The sequence below is a fragment of the Amphiprion ocellaris genome, chromosome 13, assembly GCF_022539595.1.
Source record: "Amphiprion ocellaris isolate individual 3 ecotype Okinawa chromosome 13, ASM2253959v1, whole genome shotgun sequence".
In the NCBI taxonomy this organism is placed as follows: domain Eukaryota; kingdom Metazoa; phylum Chordata; class Actinopteri; family Pomacentridae; genus Amphiprion; species Amphiprion ocellaris.
Window position 1 is genome coordinate 29106479 of NC_072778.1, and position 24297 is coordinate 29130775.

The window sequence follows — 24297 nt, forward strand, 5'->3', positions numbered from 1 at the left end:
CTTACTTCTCTTCTCTTTCTTGTTTCCATAACCACTTCATGAGCGAGGGGCGAGATATTGTTTTACGCGCTTTATTAAGCAACATCATCACGAGAACCAAGATAATGAAGACAATGATAATGACAACGGTAAAACTACCTTGTTGCTCCGCTCCCGCTCATATACTGAAAACTAAAACATAACAACTTCCGGCCACATTCTTCTTCATGGCTGCATTTACAAGCCTACGGAAGCCTAACAGGATGATAATTAAGTCGAACACTTTAACCATCTCAATTTACAAAAGTCTGCATTTCAGCAGGGGCTGCACAGTGGTGTAGTGGTTAGCACTTTCGCCTTGCAGCTAGAAGATCCCTGGTTCACGTCCCGGCTTTCCCGGGATCTTTCTGCATGGAGTTTGCATGTTCTCCCTGTGCATGCGTGGGTTTTCTCCGGGTACTCCGGCTTCCTCCCACAGTCCAAAAATATGCTGAGGTTAATTGATCATTCTAAATTGCCCGTAGGTGTGAATGTGAGAGTGATTGTTTGTCTTTGTATGTGGCCCTGTGACAGACTGGTGACCTGTCTAGGGTGTCCCCTGCCTTCACCCGAGTCAGCTGGGATAGGCTCCAGACGCCCCCCCCCGCGACCCTAGTGAGGATTAAGCAGTGTATAGATAATGGATGGATGGATGGATGCATTTCAGCACCGAAGATGATAATTTCTTAAATTATAACAGGACTGCAAAAATGGCACTTACACATCCATCTCCTATACGCCGCTTAATCCTCATTAAAGTTATAGGGGACTGGAGTCTATCCCAGCTGACTTAAGGTGAAGACAGGGGACACACTGGACAGGTAACAGTCTATGACAGGACTACACATAGAGACAAACAAACTAACCCACACCTATGGACAATTTAGAGTCACCAATTCACCTCAGCATGTTTTTGGACTGTGAGAGGAAACTGAAGTGTCCGGAGAAAACCCACGCATGCCCAGAGAGAACATACAAACTCCATGAAGAAAGATCCCAGGAAGGCTGTGATATGAACCGTGGATCTTCTAGCTGCAAGGCGAAAGTGCTAACCATCAATCCATTATGCAGCCTTCTTGAATTTATTTATTTTTTAAAGTAGAAACAATTCAAACTTATCCTTAGCATCTCTAACATCTCTAACACGATGTCCTACCAGATTTTGTCACTTGTTTGGGTCATTTCCAGCCACAAGAAGCATATTGGTGGAATAAAAAAATCACTATGAATCAAATTTGGTTTAATGTTAGGCTTAAATGTATTCTGGAGGGTGATTTGAAACAAAACCATATTGATTTGAGTGTAGATTAAAAAAAATGTTAACAATATAATATCTGAATATTATATTCTGGTGTAGCTTTTTTTGATTATTTTCCCCATTTCTGCCTTCATCATGGAACTGTGCTGTGTTCCCCTCTCCCCTGCATCACACCCTCAACCCTTCCTCCTTTTCATCCCCCAGATAATTTCTCTCCACGGCCAAAAGAGGGCAACAATGTGGCACTATTCACCACCGTGAACCACCGAAAACCCAGCAGCACCACTTACACATCCTCACACTCTCCCTCCTACACCCCGTTACCTATCTCCATTTCTTATTTTTCCTTCTAAAACCTCTATTCTCTAAAAGTCTTTCCAGTATTTTTTCTTCATTTGTTCCCGTCAATAAAAATCTATGAGTTTAGAGTCCAAGGGAGCAAAACAGACACACACACATACACACAGAGAGAAAATAAAACTTCCAAATACACCCACAGCTCAATAAAAGAAAAATAATCTCGGCATCTGTGTCATTGTGTTTGCGGGACTGTGCGCTGAAGGAACAGCGCCCTTCACATGGGGAATGAGAGAAGCTGTCTGTCCCATTCATCTTTATTGGTGTCTTATCTCCAACAACACAATCAAACCCTTCTTTTATCAAGGACAGGAAACTATCTGGCATCTGGACCCAAGTGAAGGTTTGAATATCAAGACGCACAAGAAGGATATTTCTTTAATTTTCCTATCTTTGCGCACAGCTCCCTCTTCCTCCCCTCCTCTCTCTCTCTCTCTCTGGTTTCTCTGCGCTCTCTTGTGGACTCTCTTAAGGCACTTTGGATAAAAGCCTCCGAAAGGAATGGCAGATTTCATGTCTCTTATCTGTCCTTCTCTGGGCAGGTGGTGAAGTATCTGAAGGGAACGAATAAGGAGAAGGAGGTATTTTATGGGAATAAAAAAAAACAAAACAAAAAAAAAACCAAATAACACGCTCATCAGCTCTCCAGTTGCCACCGAGCCATAAGTGGGGATTTCTCGTTTTGTGGTTTAACCACAGGAGCGGACACTGTCCTCCTCACATCCTCTGGTGTCTCTGTCGCTTTGGTCCATTCTGTGGCTAAAAGGCAGGAGGAGACCCAGCTCTCCCCCTTCTATCTCTCCTTCTCTCCCCTCCCATCTGTTTGGAGGACAACCCAAAAGAAGCGACTGAAGGCTTCGCGTATCCCTCTTCTCTCCCGCTGCTCGACGCGCTGCAGGAAGGTTTTCCAAAACTCATTTCAAGTGGACTTTTTTTTTTTTGCCTGTGATTTCAGCAGTAGAAGTGCCGTCCGAGGGATCGCATCCAGGCAGGATAAAGGGAAGGTAAAGCAACTCTGACCTGTGAGGGACACGTTCCTGGAGAGGAGGAGAGGCAAAGAAAGACGCGGAGGAGAGGAGATAAGAGAGGAGGGAGATGGAGAACACACGCGGTCTCTTATTTCGGGTGCATTAGGAATAAAAAAGAAAAACAACAACCTTCTCTTGCATTGTTGCATTTTAAATAATCGGATTTGGACTAAGTTATTTTATTGATCAGCTGATTGTTTGCTCGATTGACTGTCGGACATCATCACTCGGCAAACTTGGATTTAAGAGGAGAGGTGAACTCTGCACTGTAGCCTGCCTCGTTTGACAAAGGGCTCTCCAACTGGACTGATTAACTGATTAATCGATATATCGAAGACAGCAACCTGCAAAGTTAACTTATCTCACCATTAAGGTTCATTTTACTGCCGATTTCCCTTTAAATATTCTGCAGTAAAACTTACAGTAAAGGTTATATACACCGAGGAATGTTTAACTCCACTTACTGATCATAAAATATCAGATAGTAACTGGAGATACACTGACGCCCTTGTAGGACTATTACAGGGAACCATAAGGGTGCAAAAAGTACCATAAAGTAATACAAGAACGAATACGGACTCGCGATTTCTTCAACAGCTGCTCTGTATGAATATTGTAAGAATTTAATCGAGATTATTTCAGTGCAAGTGCTTCTCGGGATTCCAGTTTGGAGATTGAAAGTTATTTTTGGCTGCGCAAAAGTAGAGCGACTCTTCCACACCACAGCCCGGACAGACTGAACAAAGAGGTCTACCTGCGTGTCCCTGTCTCATTTCCCGTCCTGAAAGACAGGAGCGGGACAGAAGAGAGAGAAAGAAGAAAACAGAGAGTAGGGGGATGCGTAACTGCGGTTAATTGGAGCAGACTTTAGCCTTCTACATGGAGTAGGAGGGAGAGAAGAGGGAAGGGAATTTCTGCCTCTCGCAGCCACAAAGGTTGTCTGTTAGAGGTTATAAATCTCGTCTTTTGGGGCAGAGAGGAGAAGGAGAAGCGACCTTCTAACCGCTGTTTATTTACCCTTCTGTTCGCTTTGGAGAGGAGACGTTTATCTCCAGGTCTGTAACGGAAGACAGTGTCAGAGGTGGGATTATTTCTCCAGATTTTTTTTCCCCCAACTGGCCAAGATTCTGTCATCAACGCCGCTCGGATTCGGATTAGTTCATCCCAAACAGCAGGTAAAGAGGATACCACGCTCCGATTTTACGCGTGTGTGCGCGCATGTGTGGTGAGTTTACTTCATCTGTGTTTAATACGGAGTAGGCGAGAGGAAGACAGAGAAATAGTTCTCCTCTCCACTGGCAGTGTGCGTGAGCTTGGTCCGTGGGTGTGTGTTAGAGGTGAGAGACCGAGTGGCGGAGAGAGCGTTTTTACGCACGATAGATGGAGAGAGAGGGAGAGAGTGTGTGTCGTCTAATGGAATGTGTGTCTGCATTAGTGAGAATAACAAAAACTTCGACTGGCTGACAGGGAAGTCTTTAACACTTAGATTTTTTGGACCTTGAATTCATTCTAAGCTGCATTATTCACTCATTAAACCGCGCGTGTGTCCATGAAAAAACATGAGTGCGCTAAAAGCTGGACATCCCGGCTGAAATATGTTCCCCCCAGGGAGCATCAAGGACGTTTAGGCAGCGATGTGGAGCAGGATAAACATGTCTAAGCTGAAAACGCAGACGATATGTGTTTCTTAGTTGAAATTTGAGCTCGTTTGCCTCACGATGATTCCTCTTTCCCTTTAATACCTTTACTCATGTTTGGACAACAGGCCGCTGAGCTCAGACATATAAAAGCTCCCCGTCCTTCCTCCTCTGGAGTTACAGACAAGGAAGACAAAATAGTTGTCTCTCTGCAGTCACTCGTTGTCATTTTGTGTCTATATCTTGCTCATTCTTGTGTCTTTGTGTAGCATCAGTTTCTGATTGTTGAACATCCACATGTAGTCTTTTCACACCTTTTTTCTCAGAATTTTCTGGTAGTTGCATGTCAGTTGTTTTTTCTGGTAGTTGTGTGTGTGTTTGTAGTGATTTCACGTGTCATTGCTGGAATTTCTCACCTCTTTGTGGTCCATTCCCTCAATGTTACAGTTTTGAATCCGTCTTTATTACCGAGTGTTCCTTTGTATTGCATTTTTTGTCATAATTTTGCATCCTGTTGTAGTTTTTTGGTGTCTTTTTGTTTGCACTTTGACAGCTCTTTGTGTGTGTTTCATTTTCTCTTTCTGTGTGGCTTTGTTTACGTTTCTTTTGGGGTTGTTTTGTATTTCTTTGCAGCCCTTTGTCTATCATCGCAGCTCTTTACACCTGTATTGCGTCTCTTTAGAGTTGTTTGGTGTCTCTGTGTTTATTTCATTTCTCTTTGCAGCAGTTTGAGTCTGTTTACAGCCATTTTGCATCTCTTTGGAGTTGTCTGGCATCTCTCTTTGTGCACTTCATTTCTCTTTGCAGCTGTTTTGTGTTTCTTTGCAGCTCTTCTGAGTCTTTTTGCAGGTGTTTTGTACCTCTTTGTAATAATGATGGAGTTGTTTGGTGTCTCTACGGTTATTTAATTTCTCTGTGGTTGTTTTGTATCTTTCTGTTGTCATTTTATTTCTTTCTGCAGTTATTTTGCATCTCTGTGTAGTCATCCACGTGTTTTTGGAGTTATCTTGCTTATCTTAGTTTGATTTTTGATCAAGATTCATCGTATACGTTTGTGCCCATTCAATAATTGTCTTAATATAAAATGATCTGCTCTAGTAGAATGTGTACTCTTAACACAATGATTAACTTTCTGAAAAGAATGAAAATTCTGTGCATTGTGAGTTCTTGCGAGTGTTCAAACCCCAACACACACACTACTTGTGGAAACAAAAAGTCCAAAAACAGTGGATATACGCTCCAAGAATTCCCTTCAGCTGTTCTCGGGTAATGCACCTTTGGGTGAAAGAGTGCCGTTTAGGTTCCACTGTATAATTTTCCCATTTGTTCAAGTCTTCCCAAACACAGACGCCGTTTGTCTGACTGCTTTACAGCCCAGCAGGTGCTTTCTCTCGCTCCATCCCTCCCTCTCGCGTTCCCTCTCTGTGAACGGAGAAAGAGAGATTGTGTGTGTGTGTGTTTGTGAGCCAGAGGGCACCGACAGAAAGTGTGTGTTCATAGTGTTAACAGTGTGTGTGTTCGAGGAGGACAGAGTGGATGTGTGTCGCCTAATCGTAGTGTGTGTGTGGATGTGCTACAATGCAGCAGAAGGGCGTCCACACACACCCACCTGCACACACAGGGGAGGGCTGCGTGGGGTTTAATTATCTCGGCCGTTTAGCAACAAGGTGCACATCAATCGTCAGAAGGAAGGGAGAGCGAGCACCCACCAGAGGCTGCAGGTGTGTGCTGATTTATTATGTGAAGCCGGCGTCGTATAGATCTGACCAGTGGGTGGATGATCTGGCAGCAGAGCGACTCCGTCACACTGACCAACATCAGCCATCTATTACCAGGATGCAGGGGGTGGGGCAGTTTCCAGCAAGGATGGAGAGTTTAGAGAGGAGAAAGTGGTCGACATATTCAGATTCTTTACATAAAAACACTGCAATACATGTAAAAGTCATATATTCAAATCATACATTAGTACTGATGCCTCAACACATAAACAGCATTTTATTGTTCGGAGTGAAGCGAGTGATTTATAAGATGAAACTTTATTAACTCTGAAGGAAATTCTTCTGCCATATATTGCTCAGAAAACATAGTTATATAACATTAGAAACTGAAAAACCAAGTAGAAAAGCAGTAAGTTATGATACATTACTGAAAATAAAACAGTAAGTTAAGATAAGGTTTGTATAGACAAGTAAGAAGTAACACTGGCAAATAATGAAATACTGCACATGAAAATCTATCTATCTATCTATCTATCTATCTATCTATCTACTTGTTCCTGTGTGTACACTGAAAATATGGCGTACTCATTATTTAACATTGCACATTGGTCAGGTGGTGCCCAACTTAGGGGTCAGGTACCCTCAAAAGGGTCTTTAGATAAACCTGAGGGGTCGTAAGAAGATTGTACTTTGATCTTTCGAACTTTATCAAAGTTCATCACAGATTTGTGCTCATTTTTTGGATGGCAGGCAACTCCCAGACACCTAAAATATGTCAAAAGGCCCCAATTAGACAGTGCTATTTGTCAAGGCGATGTTTCGGAACCTGTAAGGTGAAATCTCCAAAGAGTTGCATGACAATTCCTAAGGGTCACCAGATGATTAACAGTATAGGAAAAGTGAAAAATGCACTGCTGCTATGTATTTTTCTTTCCATTTGCTAATCTTTACGTATCGATTGTGGATTAATGGAGAATTTTTACATCTTCAGGCCTCTCAGAGATCTTTATACAACACAACCCCCAACACTGATTGAGCACATGTGAGGAGTGGGTTGCCAGGGGTCACAAGACAGTGTATTGCAAAGTCTTAATCTGAAAAGTACGGCGTTCCTGTAGATGTCAAACACATGATATGGACTGAAGGATGTGAGAATTGCACTTCAGTAAAGTACTCGAGCTAATGTAATTAGTTACTCTCCACGACAGAGCGAGTCGAGAGAGATAAGAAAGAAGAAGGGATGAAAGGAGAGATCAGGACTGATGTAGTCACAGCAGGCAGCAGTGAACAGAGAGGTGGAAGACAGCGGCAGAGAAGGAGGAAGACGAGAACGATGAGGAGAGGAGGAGCATCGTGCAGAGGGAGTTACTGCTGTTTTCGCCATTATAATTGCTCCGTGGTAAAACTAATTCATTTTGTCACCTGGTGCTCCTGTGATATATTGAAGCCCTGCTAAGCCAGTGAAATCAACTCAACTGAATTTAAAGTTACAGAAGTTTCTTCAAATGTTTTAACCCCTGTATTGAGCGGAAAAAAGTATATAGATAAATATATAGATAGGTATTCTATAATACATCACAGTTTTGAGAAGGAAGGAGCAAAGAGATTAAAAAAAGAAAAAGTAAGAGGAGGAGAGTGGAACTGGAGAGGAGATATAGTGAAATAAGAAGGGAGGACAGATTTAGAGACACGAGGACAGGAGAGACGAGAGGGGAGAGAGGCAGCCATAAATTGTGGACGGGATGACGAGGCACGAAGAGGCGCTGAAAATATACGAGAGGAAGAAGACCGGCTGGGACGACAGCAGGATGGACGAGGGAGAGAGAGGCAGAGTCAGAGCCAGGATGCTGCTGAGGAGCCATGAGCTGCATTACTGTACATCTGAAATATGGTGAATTCAGCCTGTTTGCACCAGTTATTCTGACTCTGGTCTAGTTTATGGTCATTTACCTGAAACTTTCAAAGAAATCTGTTTATAAAAACAGATCATTTAGAATATTTTAACCTATTTCCAGGAGCTTTCCTGAACAGCACTGGGGAGACATTTTCTTTCAAGAAAAGCTCACCAGTATTACTCACCGTTGGTTTACCCCTCCAGCCCTTGCATGAAATATTCCACACTCTACGCCATGCTTAGTAAACAGAAGTGTGTGCAGTTTACTGACAGTCACCTCTAGCTGTTCTTTCGAACCACCACAGTGCAGCTTTAGATCAAACCTTGAAATATCCCAGATTTGGTTGATAAAAATGTTTCACTATTCTGGGCACGTGTGTAAATTCCATGAGAAGCTCCATGCCCATTTTTGAAGGAAATGTTGTGACTAAACTACATTTTCTATTAAATTTTGAGAAAACATTAGTAATTATCAAAGCTAAATATATTGGTCGTGTATGCACAGTTTTTTTTTCAGTATATTAAATGTAATGTAGTGACAACATTTTTTTCCCTGCCAAAAATAGAATACTAACATACTGATCTTGCAGGACAATATGCACTTGTAGTGACTACTGTTGATTACTCAGCTTTTGTGGTTAGGCACTAATAATACTCGATCTATTAAAGGATTTGATTTGTGTGTATTTACTGTTCATTTAATCCAACCATGAACTCTCCCTAACCTTTCCCTAACTGCTTCTATTCCTTTTTACCTTTGAGTGTGGGAGTCTAGTGCTATGTGTGCCTTCCATCCACCCCAACCACCTCCATGTGTATTCTAGTCCATACGGTGCTATATCAGTGCTGGAGAATGGTCTGGCTGCACCTCATTATGATTCTGCTCTGAAAATGCTCTGACTTGTTTGTTCACAATTTGCATGCCTGGCTTGAAGAAAGACAGTTTTCATCACTGATAGTCAGCACCCTTATCAATCAATAGTCAACCAGTTAATAACACCAAAAGAACTAAATGGACATCATTCCATGTTCTGGTCTGACTGCTTTGAACACAGTCACATAACACAGGCCAACACAACAGCGTATGTTACACTACACTGGACACTCTAATGACATGAGCAGCCAGTCTTTGACTCATAGCGACGCTGTGACAGCACATTTCAGCCTGTCTATGAGATCATTGTACTGGTGGCTGGTAGGCATTAAACGTCACAGGACACTTTCTCATTGTGGCACTTTACTAGCTACACACATGACAATTCTTTCTGCTTGCAAACATCTTTTTACAACTGACTTAAGCTCCTAGTAGATTTAGAATCATGAGCTGTGTTGGCCTTTACCGTCACATTGGTCTTTGTCATGGTGCCCTTTAATTCCCACAATGCTCTGTGCTTATCATCACTGAACTGCCAGTATTCTGGGTGACCACATCCTCAGGTCACAACAGTATCAAACACTAAGAGGCTCCATATGGTGGCGCAACCAGGTGCTACAGCTAATCTACAATGCTTTTTTGAGACATGCATGTTCTTTGTCTTCTGCCTTGTAGGTTAACACATCTTTAATCAGTTACATTATTATTATTGGCAATTAATGAATTACTGATTAATCATTAACATCCCAGCTTTAAACCATTCACAATTGTCTGAGACCAGGATGCTCTATAAAATAGTGGTGGAGAAGGGGAGGAGAAGCTTTGTGAAATATGAGGCAGAAATGGCAGACTTCACCCACAGTTTGCATCCGGTGAGTCAGACTAAGCAGACGCAGATGCAGATCACAACAGTTGCCTCTGAATGTTTCTCACCCAGTGACTGTGCAACACCTGAATGTAATTTAGAAAGTAATTCATGTAGTGTGCAGAAATTGTGTGTTATATGCTGAGGAACAACATATGAGATGATTAAAAGCTCGAGAACACCTACTGAATAGGCCTTGCCCTTCACTGTAAGGGTTTCTTTAAAACTGTTTGTAATCATATGTATTATGTACATTATGGTTAACCCTTTCCATCCTGTAAGTCTCCTGGAACCAAGCTGTTTTATCATGTTGCAGAGTGTGGGACATTTAGTATTACTATACATTTAGAATCTAATGGAATTAATTGCTAAACATGACACAATGGGGTTCCAGCTTAAAAGTGGGTTATTTACTCCACATCTTGAAACCTGGTTTCTTTCATTTCCTCTCTGAGGCTCTGCTGGTGGGTCTTATGTCATACATAGAAACCTCTGGTTAGTCGTTTGCCACACTGGATGTGCGATACTATCATGACAAAATATCAAAGAGCAATTCTGATCAAAGTTGTATGCCAGTCAATATAGGAATCCTTATACGTCTGTGAATGTAATGCCATGCATGCTGAAATGATCAAAGAGTCTTTATTTCTGTGTCATATAAAAGAACGCAATGGCAATGTGGCAAGAGGCACAAATACATTCTGGTGCTTAATTGCATTCTGAATATATGAAAAACAGAAAGCTCATTTCATTGAGAGTGGCTATAAGTGGCAAAGCTATACAAGCCAATTTTAACTTGTTCTTAAGTTGACCTTAAGGCAGGGATTTTCCATTAAGTATTTCACACATTCTTTTTAAAGCAGAATTTCTCCAGGTAATTTTGTCTCATTTGCATTATTATTTTTGAAGATGCAGCTGTCTTTTCTGAATAAAACTTTACTGGACTTTTTAATGGACAAAACTGCTTTGGGCTGCTTTATATTTATGTTCAGTGTGTTTCCATATCATGACAGGTTAATCAAACCATTTTTATGAGCATACACTGTGCGAAAGTGTGATTAAGTCATGCAACGTAAATTTAATGAACTGCTCAACATTACAGATAACGAGATCGGCATTACTCTCACACGTCTGTTAAAGACACCCTCTGGGAAAAATCAAGCAGTTCGTCTTGTTAACATATCCTTATGGTGTTTTTATGTGCAAGAGGAGACATCAATGAGAAGTCAACACCACAGAGTTTTTCAAAACTCAAAAACATACATTTGAACTTCCAGGGTTTCATTTGTAATTGACATAAACAAACAATCCTGTGAACTTGCAGGGTGGGGCTTCTGAATCATTATTCTTCCTCAGAATAAGCTTCAAGCTTGTATCGCTGAATTACTCCAATGTTACTATTTTCTATTGTGCAATGTTTTAGTTTTACAGAGCTGAAGGTGAGCTGGTGTGCTTGAGCTGCAGTGAATGGGACGGGATGGTTGGACGGAGAAGCAGGGACTATGTAATCTGCATACTCTAAAGGAAACAACAGTGTAAAGTTTAATCTGAGGTTAGGAAGGCTGTAGTTTTATTACCTTAAATATCAAAACAAACACTTTGCTGGATTGTTGATGGATTAACCATAGTATAAAATATGGAGAATAATTGTTCATCCAGATTCTCAAAATTCCTCAGCTGTTATAGCAAACAGAAACTCAGGCTTTAATTCCATTAGACAGTATTCAGCCCTCTAAACTGAACCCTGCAATCAGTTTTCCTCCATATTAGAGACTCTAAGTCCAACATTCCTTAGACAGAGAGCAGCTTCTTGTCACTGGAACTTCATTCCTCGGGAAGGCCTCAAAGTCCCTACTTCAGTTGTGTAACAGACACATCTGACATTACTGAAACACTGGTCAGAAACTGGAAGTCAGGAGATTTGCAGTCTTAGTTTACATAAACTCAGCTGAACCAATTGTTTGTCCAAAGATCAAAAACGCCTCTCTTCCACTATCTTGAACCTTGTTGTAACTGTGATGTTCTCAAACAGCTGAGATTCCAGTCAGTCCCAGCAGCCAAGGAATATACCAAACCTCTAGGAAAACCACAACCAGTTGGTTTTACACTGTGGTTTTAGTAAGGGCTAAAGAAGGGAATTGCAACATACCGATTAGTGAGCTCTGGAGATGCCGGTGGGTGGATTTCGTCACCTTTGGTCGGCAGATTCTCCTGTTTCCAGTTTGTTGAGCTAAGGGCGCCTTGCCCAGGGTGACTGTGGCTCAGGTGGCAGAGCGAGTTGTCCAATAATTGCAACGTTGGTGGTTCAATCCCCTGCTCCTTCCACATGCCGAAGTGTCCTTAACCCAAAGTTGCTCCCAAGAACCTTGCATAGTAGTTCTGTCCAAAATGGTGTGTGAATGTGGAAACACACTGTCAAGAGCTTGTGACAGTATTCCTTCTAAATCTTAGCAAGAGAGTGAAAAGCATGTCTTTTGTGTTCTCCGTGATAAAAGAAACATGTGCTCTCAGTCCTTGGAGTTTCTCGTACCAGAAGTTTAAAATTCCCTTAACTAACATGACAATTTGAGCAGAAAGTCTAATCAGACCAACTACTGCATACCTGTGGTGAAAGTAGGAAGTTTTTACTCTGTGTTTTTGTGTTCACAAGAAAAACAAGTTTCCTCTTAATTAGACCAGTTATCTCAATAATTAGCCAAGGTTTTTCACGCAAACATGTTTGAATTTGAATATTGCATATCTGGCATTAATTTGAACTAAGCTTATAGTGTCATTAATATGCAAATTTATACAACAAGGTGTCTGAAAGCTAATCAGATCATTTCTCTACATGGAGTATCTGTGGTGTAAATATGAAATAAGAGGTATTTGTCTACAGAGTCACAAAGTAACAGATGCCAGCATGCCGCATAATGCCCCACTTACCATGTGCCATAATGGCAGGGCATTTAAAAAAACATTTGGCAGGAGGATTTGGAGAAAGTTCAAATGTTTACTTCAGCTTTCAGAGAAGGGATCCAATTCTGTCCAGAAGCTCCGCTAAACTGCAACACATTCAGTGCTTCTACTTCTAGTAGTACTTCTACTGCTGCTACTAATACTGCAAGTACTGGTATTGCACATTGTTACGGTGCCTGCAGGTCAGTTCATATCTCTGTGGAGGTCAGCCTCAGCTTACACTGGAGCCCTGCAGCTGATAAGGATTCAATGACTCAGTGTCTTGCTCATAGTCAGCAGGATGGGGGTCTGCTGACATGAGGGTTTGAATCAAGATCATGAGCTGAAGGGTGGTGTGCCTCACATGATGACCTCCAGTGTTGTGCCTGTGGGTGATCTGATTTTGATTACCTAACCTGAACACAAACATGAAAAAAAATGGCATTTTTATGGATATGGATATTATTTGTGGCTCTTTCAAACCATCAGGCTCCAGTACAAATGCAGACAGCCAAAGAGCAAAAGTGCCATTTGTTGGCGTTGACCGTTTCCTACAGCAGACACCACCGTCCCTCGCAGCATCCGTCATCCTGTCAGTCACAGCATCTGGATTGCAGCGATTAACTTTGCCTGTGTGAGACATTTTGGTCACTAGTCTCTGCCGTATTGACAAAAGAGGCAATATGCTTTAATGAGACCGGATCCCGGAGTGGGACCACATTTTTCTTCTGTGTCTCGTGTACGAAAAGTTGAAGCAACCTTGGCATTGGTGCAGCACCAAAATATTTAATTTTGCTGCTGGCTTTTTTCACGTTGCATTTGTTCTGGTGGAGCATAAACACTTGTCCTGCATTTAAAGCCCTTTGTCCTAACAAGATGTAGACTTTCACCGTGAATGCTCAGAACAGTGGAGATTTAGTCATCACACTGAGCGCTGTGCAAGCTTGACATTTGCTTTTTTTCTGTGTGAAATAACTTATAGTTAAACCTTAAAAGCACAAAACCTTTGCTAGCTGCAAGACATTTTAAAACATGGGCAATAAATGTGGAGAATTCCAAAAAACTTCACGTGCTTTGAATAGAAGTGCTTGGAGAGTATGATTGTCATTATATGTGTTACATCATCCCCATTATTCTATTAATAGGATTATAGTTTAACAGGGTTACAGCCGAAATAGAAAGTGTGTGTGTGTTTCTTCATCACTTCATGAATTTCTAATGTTTCTCTGCCTAAATCAAACAAGGTCCTCTGGGGTTAAACAGAGCTGCTGCATCACACGACACACTAATTTATCAATTACAGTAATTAATGTGATGCTTGTTGACTGCCTGTGTTTGTGTGTATGTGTGTTTGTGGTCACTGCAGTACTCATGTGTGGGTCGGAGTGGATGGTGTTCGGTGGGAGTTGCTTGGTGGGGCATCCAGGGGGGAATTCTGCCCCCATCAAACAGAACCACACATCAGCAGTGATGGGAGCAGGACCGGTCACATCACAGCCGAGCCAATGTGGACTCAGCAGAGTGTGCACAGGCTTAAAAAGCATTAATATCACAGGATATTCGCTTTCTTTCATTTTCTGTCTTTCTTCGATTACAGAATGTCGATTAAAAATGAAACATATTTTAACCAGACATGCATCCTGCAGAATAAAGGAGTACTGACACACGATACTTTTAAAACAAGCAAGCCCTTGCACTTAGATGAATCAGTTAGTTGGTTCTTTGCTGACTAAAATATTTAATGGACTACAATGAAATTTTGGACAGACATTCCTTTTTCACAAGGGACAAACCTTAATGACTTTAAAATATTTTTTTCCCCTCATCGAGTGAAATATTTCCTCCAGTTCAGATGTTATTAGTGCATATCATTCCCATACATATGGGCTAGTGAGAACTTCCTTCATCTTCTAGGCATTATCATCCATTTTGATAATTAATAGACAGAAAATAAGTCTGACAATGTTGACAACATCTGTCATGAGAATAATGAATGCATGTAAAATCTCTGGTAAACATAGCGACGATGTGTTTTTTTTTAAAAAACCCAAACCATGATCCTTTTCTGCCTCTAACCAAGTTTTTTTTTGTAGTAAAACTTAACCAAACACCATCTGAAAACACCAGGACATGCTGAGTGAAAAACACATGACATTAGAGTATGGCTATTCTAAGTACAGATATTGGAATGCACCTTCCAGGTGTTCTTCCTGCAAGGGGTGTCCACAGTAACAGCTCAGTTGGATTTAAAGCTACAGACACTGAAACGGCCTCCTTAGAACAAGGCTAAAACCAGGAGTAGACCTAGCAGCATGGTTGAAATAGTACAAATATGCAGCATTTGAACTACAACAAACTTTCTGGGGACATTTGAGACTTATACTAACCTGTTCAAATGGGATACAATATGAGATTTTAAAGTCTAGGAGTAATCCAGAGCTTCACAGTGGGCTTGGTGGTTCGCACTTTTGCATTGCAGCTAGAAGATCCCCGGTTCGTGTCCCTGCCTTCCCAGGAGTTTGCATGTTCTCCCTGTGCATGCATGACTTTTCTCTGTCCAGTTCAAAAACATGCTAAGGTTATTTGGTAACTCTAAATTGTCCATAGGTGCGAATGCAAGTGTGATTGTTTGTCTGTATGTGTAGCCCTGTGACAGACTGGCAAACTGTCCAGGGTCAGCTGGGACAAGAAAAACCGAGAAAAACTTTCTTTTTTTGGAAGTAGCAGCATTTTGTAAAGGCTTTGAGACTTTTTCACAGAACTGAATTCAATACTGGGTATTCAGTATGGTGAGTCAAAAAGGCTTAATGCAAATACAATAGAGAGAAAAATACATGATCATGACGCAAACAAACAGTTGAATGATGCGTCATTTTAAAGGCGATTATGCTGCTTTTTAGGAACACAGCTGAAGATGTGAGGTGCAGTTATCACAGCTCTTCAGTTCTGTTTCTTTTGTCTCTGCTCTCGTTCTCTCTCCCACTCGCTCTGTATTTCTACCATTCCTCTTCCTGTACACCAACATTCCTCTGGGCTGTCAAATCTCTTGCTACACTCGCTGCATGTGTGAGTGGAAAAACATAAGAAACATATAGAATGAGACGTGTTTTGTTCCACTTTTATCCTGTTACGTGTCTATTTCTTCCCCCTTATCTAATCTTCTTCCCCTCTCCTCCTCCTCACTGTGACTCCAGTTCACCCTTCAGCACATCTACCAGTGTGCGTAGCCTATCCTTAGTTGACTTAACATGGTCTGACAGGCCAATCCCTATGGATTCTGATCAAATAGAGCAATAGTGTACACAGCGGCAACAGTGCAGCTGCAGCCCGCTAAAACAGCAGCCATAATATGGCAAAGATCAGCATCCTGCAGGACTGATTCGACATGTTTAGCTGCTGATTCCACTTTGTTACACACACAATTTTAAAGAAGAAGTGAAGCTGATATTAAGCTCACAACATATGTGTTTGAGCACTATGCAGAGCTCCACTACGTGACTGTACTTTTCATGTTTTAACAGTAGGTTAATAATGAATACTTGACATTACAGCCAGCAATGTTCCAGAGATGGCAAATGATTGTTAGACAGCAGAAATTGTATTTACTCTGCACAGTCAGTGAACTATTTTGTTGTGGTGATGCAGTTGTCAGTGATGTCAAGGATGTTCAAACTAAAACCTGTTGAGCTACGATTTCAGAAAAAAAGTTGAAATATTAGCAAACACGGATGTTGTGAATAGGCCTGTCACAACTATGACAGACTTGCCTGATCTGACTGCAATCAAGCCTCATAATTGTGAGAATCTTTTCCATTCACCTGCAGAAAAACAGCAGGATGAAACTAAAACAAACATGTATCAGTCACCATATCCACACCATTTATATCATTTGCACTCTGTTCTTCTGCTGAGGTTTGATGACACCAACTGTTAATCTGGAGGCGCTTAACATCTAATATTCAACCAGCTGTTGAAATTAAAGTCATGGATTGAGTTTGAAACCAAATGTCACAGCACCATTGTGGGTATATTTTGGTTTTAAGCCAAATGTAGAAGCAGAGCCCAGTAATTTAGAGGAGGACATTTGTTGAATTTGCAGCAAAAAGGTGGCACTTAAAGATGCTACTACTTAAACTCTAAAACTAATACAAGCGTAAAATTAACAAAAAAGAACATTTTTAATGAATTATTATTAATTGCAAATATTTGTGCGTCAGTTAATTGTCAACTAAAATTGCATGATTGTGATATCATTAGCTGAGAAACCATATTATATATTAGGCCATATTTCAAAAGAAATGTTGCTCTAATCCAAACTTCCAAAGTCCAAAGTTAAATATTTACACATTCTACATAATTTGTTGCTGTGGTGAGAAAAAGAAGAATGAGGGAGTCTTTTTGTCGTTCCTGATAACTGAGATGTAAGATATAAATAAGTAGGGCAGCAGATGCAGGAGGAACTCAGAAGGACTGGAATTCAAGATTGTATTAAACTGTTCATGAATCTTTCAAGTGGAACAGCTGGTTGGATTTTCTTTTGATTTTAATCAGACAAACAGGATTAATAAATTCATTCATTTAATCTCTGGTCTGCACTCCAAAGCAGCAGGTGGCAGTAATTCACCTACATGCTGGCTGCCAACTGAACTTAAGTCAAAAAAATCTGATATCAGGGCGCTCCTGAAGGCACCACCAGGAAGAATTATGTCTTTGCTGGAGACTTTAGTGCCATGAAATAATTTAATATGAACATATAAATGTACTGTCTGACTGCAAATGGATTTACAAAATATTGTCTCACTGGAGTGCGGGAATGTAAAAGTTCTGGCATGCTTTGGAAAATGTTTGGTAAGTAAAACAATGAAAAAGCACAGCATGCTCCTTTGAATGTGGTACAGCACAACTTATTTTGGCACACAGGACTTTATATATGTGATGTTCAGTCATGTACAACTCCATGAAAATCATCATTTCAACCAAACACTCAGGACTCCATGTTTAGGAAGGCACTGTTCAATTTTCACATCTTGTGCTTGCAGCCCCAAATCAAATCTAAAACTTTGTGTTTCCAGTTATTTGTCTGCTGCAACATTGTCAGATGCTGCAAACCAAATAGTTCTAGACAAACTTCAGAATTATCATAATTTAGCTATTGCACATTCAAAATCCTAACTGAGGACCATAAATTATGCCTCTGGAATAGACTTCTTAAACTCTACTTATTTACCAGTGGAAAATATTGGATTTTTGACATCTGATCTGCTGATATTTTCATCTTGACCAACTGCAGATACAAATGTATGTAAATTCTGAGAAACTTTAGCCTGACAGGTGTAATCTGCCTACCAGTGTTCATTTTATAGCCTTATCTTCCTGTATTCCTGAAGCTGGTTTCACTCTATTGAAGCACACTGGCTGCACCACATGTGTTCAGTATATAAGCAGGTATTCCACCACGTTGCTGCTCGGTTTGACTGGTTTCTGTTCATTACCTGCTTTTTTACCCTGCCACTAGTCCTCACATCATACAGAGGTTTCTGTGTAGTGATAATGATTATGAGCCGGGCTGAGCCGGGCTCAGTTTTCATGCAGACCTTCCACAACGTTGTACTTCTTGTCAGACTTCTTAGCTGTTTCAATGAGAGGTGTCACGGCATGACTCTGATCAAAGACAGCTACAACTATATTTAAATCAACAGGGATTATACATGTCGCAGCTGGTTTGAAAAGCTTCAAATCAACAGTGGGGCAATTAAAGCCAACAGGCACGACACAGTCACAGGCTGTTAAGTGCCAATGTTAGTACATTTACTTATTCAGAAATCAAGCTCATTTGACAGTCGGTGTCAAGACACAAAATGCTCTTGCATGTAATTACTTTGAGCTTTGATGTACCTTTAATATATATTTTTTTAAAAATCTCACATTATAGAATGACAGTTCCCAAACTTTTTTGTACTGATTTCCATTCTGTTGAACCCGTAATGATTGCTTTGGTTTAATAGATGAGAAGAATAAAGGAGTAGCATATTTTGAAAACTCTAACACAAAAACTCTGACTCCCTCCTGACTGTAATTCTCAATGAAAACATCCAGGAGTGCACCAGCTCACTGGGTAGATGTGTGTGGAGGCTTTAAAACGACAGGTTAACCTTTCTGTCCTCTGGGACTCTTCTTTTTCAGTCCCCTCAGCTCAAGAGAAAATAGAAGAGGTGTGTGTATGTGTGCGCCTGTGAAAATAAGAAACAATGGAGGCTTCTTCCATCCCCAAGTGTCCTGCTCTCGAGCTCTCTTTTCTCTCCCTTCTTGGCTCTCTCTCCTACTTCTCGCTTTCCATTTATCTCCGTCAGCCTCTCTTCATAGCAGCCGTGGCTTTATTAATGGAGAGGAGAGACGCAACACATTGCTCATTTCACTGTGCTACAGTGCAAACTATCAAAGGGATTTATGAGAGTTGTGGCTTACATGACTTTAGAAAATATGAAGAGTCATTGGATGATACTGAAAATTGCCTCCTTTTTAGCCGCCGTCACTTAATTTAAATATATGCTTGAGACTGAGACAAGTTGTGAACTTAGAAAACAGCTGAAAAAAACCTAAATCTGGGTAGCCACACTGCGTTGACTGCAGCTGGAACATTATAATGCCGAGCTGCACCTCCTTCTTGGCCACTGAGTCCACACTGGCACAAGCTCTGGTGACTCAGACAGTGCCACAGTCTGAATGGAGCTATAAGACTTGAGCTCAAATTGTCTCTTTTCTTGCCAGGAGGTGCTCTCTGTGTTCCGTTTGCCATTTCAGGATTTTTTGGGGGGATAATGTGTCTCAGATCAAAGCGTTACAGAAATGATTATGTGTCTATGACCGTGAAAAACGTGATTATGGAGCTTTTTAAACAGGGAGCAGGGCCAGATCCAACGCAAAAATGTTTGACTCTTTAGTCAGTGTTATCATAGCAACATAAGAGAAGTATTTTAAAGTGTCAAGCTGCCCTGTAGAGGAGGGACTATGGAGGGATCCTTCCAGCGTCCACTGCATGTGTTCAGTGCCAGCTCATCTGCTCTAGTGCAAATGTTTGTAATTGCAGCAGTAATGGCTTTTTCCTGATGTTTTTCAGTTGTTTTTGTATCCACAGCCTACATCAGGATATGGATATAAGATAGGGGTCGACTAATCTCATACACTACCATTCCAAAGTTTGGGGTCACTTAGAAATGTCCTTATCTTTGAAAGAAAAGCATTTTTTTCAATGAAGATCACATTAAATGAATCAGAAATACAGTCTAGACATTGTTAATGTGGTAAATGACTATTCTAGCTGGAAATGGCTGATTTTTAATGGAATATCTACATAGAGGTACAGAGGAACATTTCCAGCAACCATCATTCCTGTGTTCTAATGCTACATTGTGTTAGCTAATGGTGTTGAAAGGCTAGTTGATGATTAGAAAACCCTTGTGCAATTATGTGCATGAATAGGCAGAGCTAAGCCAAGAATGCAGCAATGGTGTCCCCTCAGAATAGTGATGGGGAAATTTGGTGGAAGATTTGCACACAGAGATGGTCATTAAAATGGCTAATTCCCTGGGGAAAACAAACAAACAAAAAAAAACAACAACAAAAAACAAAAAAACAAACTAGCAGAGCTTTTCAGTATGGTAGGTTCTTCCCTGGAGGTTTTGATCTAAGTTTTGAAAACAGTAATGCACTCTGGAATGTGTGGCCAATGGCAGGGTTATACCCACAGTCTACATTTGGTGAGTCAGAATAGTGACCAGCCTGTTTATCAGATCCGATCATAACTCTGCCAAGGAACACGTTATGTGACTATCGTACATCTGTCTGTTTGTCTGTCTGTCAGCAAAATTACTCAAAAAAAAAAAAAAAAAGGATTTGGATGAAATCTTCAAGGAAGGTCAGAAATGACACATGGACCACTTGATTAGATTTTGGCAGTGATTTCTGTATCATTTCGAAATACGGGCACTGCGTCACTGTAACTATGACAACAAGTGAACGCTATGTCAGCTGCCTGCTGATGATCACATGATTGCGATCCTACTACAAATCCACCATTGTGGACTTTTTGGGACTTATCCGTCAGAAATCGTACAATGATTGAGCAGCCTTGGCGGAGTACTGTGCTCTCTGAGTGCTTTTCTTGTTTAAAAATGTGCTACTTTGGCTCTGATGCAGCAGCTTCTTTTGATCTGTAGCCACACTGGGATGTTAAGGAATGTCAGGTGGAGGCAGGAACGATGGGCTCTGTGGTGGGGCAGATGGCAGGGCTTTACGGCCCTGTCTCTTCCCCATCACCCTCTAGCTTGCCTCCCCTGCTCTCCAATTTTTTATTTTTTTTTTAATGCACCACACACACTCACACCTTGGGGGTAGGTCTGGGATGGTTCGGGGATCTTGGGTCAGGGTGCCCTCCCTGGCTCATAATAGGGAATTCTAATAAAGAATGTCTGCTTAGCTTTCAGGGAGGGCTGCTGATGGTCACACACATGCACTAAATATTAAAATATTTGGCTGCAAGACTAAAATATGCATCAATCTCATAAAATGTTGACACCCCTAATCAATGAGAATAAATGCAGACAAATTAGAAAGAAAAAAAAAGGAATGTCCCACCCTCAACACTATCTTATTGGTTACAAGCCTATCAATATTGAAGAATACATGTTGAAAAGGTCCATTTCATTTAAACTATGGAAAACATCAATAAGCAAATGCATTTTAACAAAATTTTGTGTTAAACACACCAAGGTTTTCCTCTTTCCTACAAATAAATTTTGGTTCTAAAAATTAGATAGATCTCTGTAGGCCCTGAAAAACAAACATGTTCTTCAACCACATAAAGTAAGATTCGTCAGAAGAATATATTTCTCTCAGCCTTTTCCCTTAAGAAGCACATAATTAGAGGAGATAATGTATGTCAAGCAGATGTGTGTATTTAATTAATTTATAATCCATATGTTGTTGTATAGTGGCTCACACCACCACCTCATAAGGAGAAGGTGCTTGTTAAATTCCACCAGCTTTATGTTAAGTTTGCGTGGCATGTTTAAAAGCTCCACTTTCCTCCGACAGTCTAGTGAAAAGCAGATTTGGTGAACTAAATGACCTGTAGGCGTCTATATGTGCAGCCTTTTGACTGCTATGTGTCAGGACAGACTCCATTCTCCTGCAGCACTGCACAGGATAAGCAGGTGGATGGGATCGATGGATGGATGGATGGATGGATGGATGGATGGATGGATGGATGGATGGATGCAGGTTGTTGTAGACATATTTTATTATACCCTCAGTGGGCATTTTATTGGGAACTCCCATGCAATCTAATGCAACCCCACAGCTCTGCCATAAATTCTACTTTCATGAAGTTTATACATTGTCTTTGACAGAAAGGTGATAATTCTACTTCAGGTGATGTGCTGGGCTGCATTACACTGAAGCTTTGTAAGACCAGAATTTTATTTCACATTGTTTTTGAGACATAGTTTGATAGTTTTATGTGGTTTTCTGTATAAAATAAGGCTGCTTTGTGAAGATGATTATGTTTGTTTGGCAGAAATAATGAAAATCGATGTTTTGTTGCTGCTTCACTGTGGCTTCTCAGACTGAAATGAATGGCTTTAGAAAACAGCATTCATTTAAGCTAAAGTGATGTTAATAAACCAGTTTTAAAAAATACATCAGCCTCTACTGCATTATTATTAAAAATACATTAAGTTTTGTATTAATAAATGTTGTTTTCACTGGCAGAAAGGATGAGACAGTGAGAAAATAAATCAGTGTTTAAAAGCCGTTTGAAGCTGTTGGTGCTTCCAGATTGAAGAACTGTTGAGCTGTTTTCTGTCATAATGAGTGTTTACTTGAGGTTGATTGAATCAAGGTGAAGTGGACAGGCTGCACTGACTGTAGCTCTGCAAAACACGGCACAGACTGATTCAGAATTGTCTTATTAGAACTGTAAGTGCCTCCAATTGAATGCAAAGCCAATTTTACAGCCAGAGCATACAGCCAAGCAAATATGCAATTGGACATGAGTAGCTGCAAGGTGGGCTCTTACAGTAAAAATGTCTTTGATATATTTATAATTTTACTCCATATAGAGCACACAGGGTTGCAGAAGAATAGACACATTGCTAGCACACCTACAATACACATAAACTTCTCTGCAAAGTTGTTACATTGGAGAATCTGCTGAGCATATGGCTATTTTTGGTAACTGTGTTTGTAGAAATTGCTACATGGCTCACAGATCAGAGCAGCTCTCCAGTTTGGATCAGCATTAAAATTTGACTTATCAGTCCAAATTACTACAAAATATCTGGTTCTTTTGTCAAAAATAATCAAAGGTACATGCTTGCCCGTGTAAAATAGTCATAATCAGGCATTTATGGCCTTTATTTTGACAAGGACAGTGGAGAGAAGGACATGAAATAAGTGTGAGAGAGCAGGCGAACAACAAGCTGCAAATGGCCTCCAGCTGGGATTTCTGCCCACATATGCCCCCTGTTCATCGCATATGTGCCCATGTGGTATCTGCGCTAACCACTTGGCCATCAGGTTGCCCTGTAGAAGCAGTTCACTCTCACTCTCAAGATGCATTTTGGCACGAAAACATCCAATCACTAAGCTTGATCTGCCTTGTCAGAGATGGGATTATGCTGTCTGTAGTTTAAATCAGCTTGCTTTTAAACTCTGTGTGAGCTTTGATCAGACTTCTCTCTCACCCATCTGGGACTTGTTTCAGAAAATTAGAAATTGAGCAGATCTCCCAACTGTCCAGTGGACTGTTTTCGCCTCTGCCCTCTGGCCAACCAGAGGGGCAACACAGGACTGCCAGGATCTGTAAGGGCTTCTTCCCAGAGGCCATTAAACTCCTCAACTGGCTTTAGATACAAACCATCCAGAGATTTTTGCTATCAGAAATGTTCTCTTTCACTCACCCAAAGCTGTCTAGTTCTATGCTGTGGTTATTGTTTTCACACCATTAGCTACATTAAAACATGCTGCAGTTTGGTGTTAACGGCCAAAAGGAGTTTTAGATGGAGGAGTTCGGTCATCTTTATTTTTTATTATTTATTTATTTTTTTATTTTATTATCCCTTATTAATCCCATGAGGGGAAATTCTGATTTTCGCATATCTCCCTAATTGGGGGAGTCAGAGCGACAGGTCAGCCACAGTACAGCGCCCCCTGGAGCAGGAAGGGTTAAGGGCCTTGCTCAAGGGCCCAACAGTGGCCACATCGGGGCTTGAACCTCTGACCTTCTGATCAGTAGTCCAGAGACTTAACCGTTGCCCCCCCCCCCCCCCCCCCCCCTTACCTGCATCATCAAAGAATCCTCCCAGTCCTCCAGTGGCTGGAAGGATGGAGTTAAACATGCTGGTGGCTCAGTGAGGTAACATAGCATGTGGGCCCAAAGCAAAATGCTGCTCTTCAGCAGGTAAAATGTTTATCATGCTCAGTTTGGCTAAATTTTTCTAATTAGCACTAAACACAATGAACAGCCTTAATGTGTGTTTCAGCATTGTAATATGAGATTTATATTGGTCCTCAGCACTGATCTCTAAACATGACAGTCTGGTGGGATGGGAACTGTTTATTTGGTAATCACATTTTCTTTGCTTAGACTTCATTTACCCTATTTTGTCTTCTCACTGGAACTCATTTTAAACAGCAGAATACGTGCTAGTGTG

At 40.9% G+C, this 24297-nt stretch overlaps 1 protein-coding gene across 3 annotated transcripts in view; it reads left to right on the plus strand.

Moving 5' to 3' along the window:
* The first annotated feature begins 1956 nt into the window (after nucleotides 1-1956).
* il1rapl2 (interleukin 1 receptor accessory protein-like 2) overlaps nucleotides 1957-24297 on the plus strand; it is a 512569-nt gene continuing 490228 nt past the window's right edge. Inside the window, exon 1 of one of the 3 annotated variants that reach the window (XM_055016810.1) lies at nucleotides 1957-3886. The gene's annotated coding sequence lies outside the window, so the exon portion shown is untranslated. The remainder of the gene's footprint in view (nucleotides 3887-24297) is intronic. The other 2 variants (XM_055016809.1, XM_055016811.1) reach the window with 2 other exon arrangements.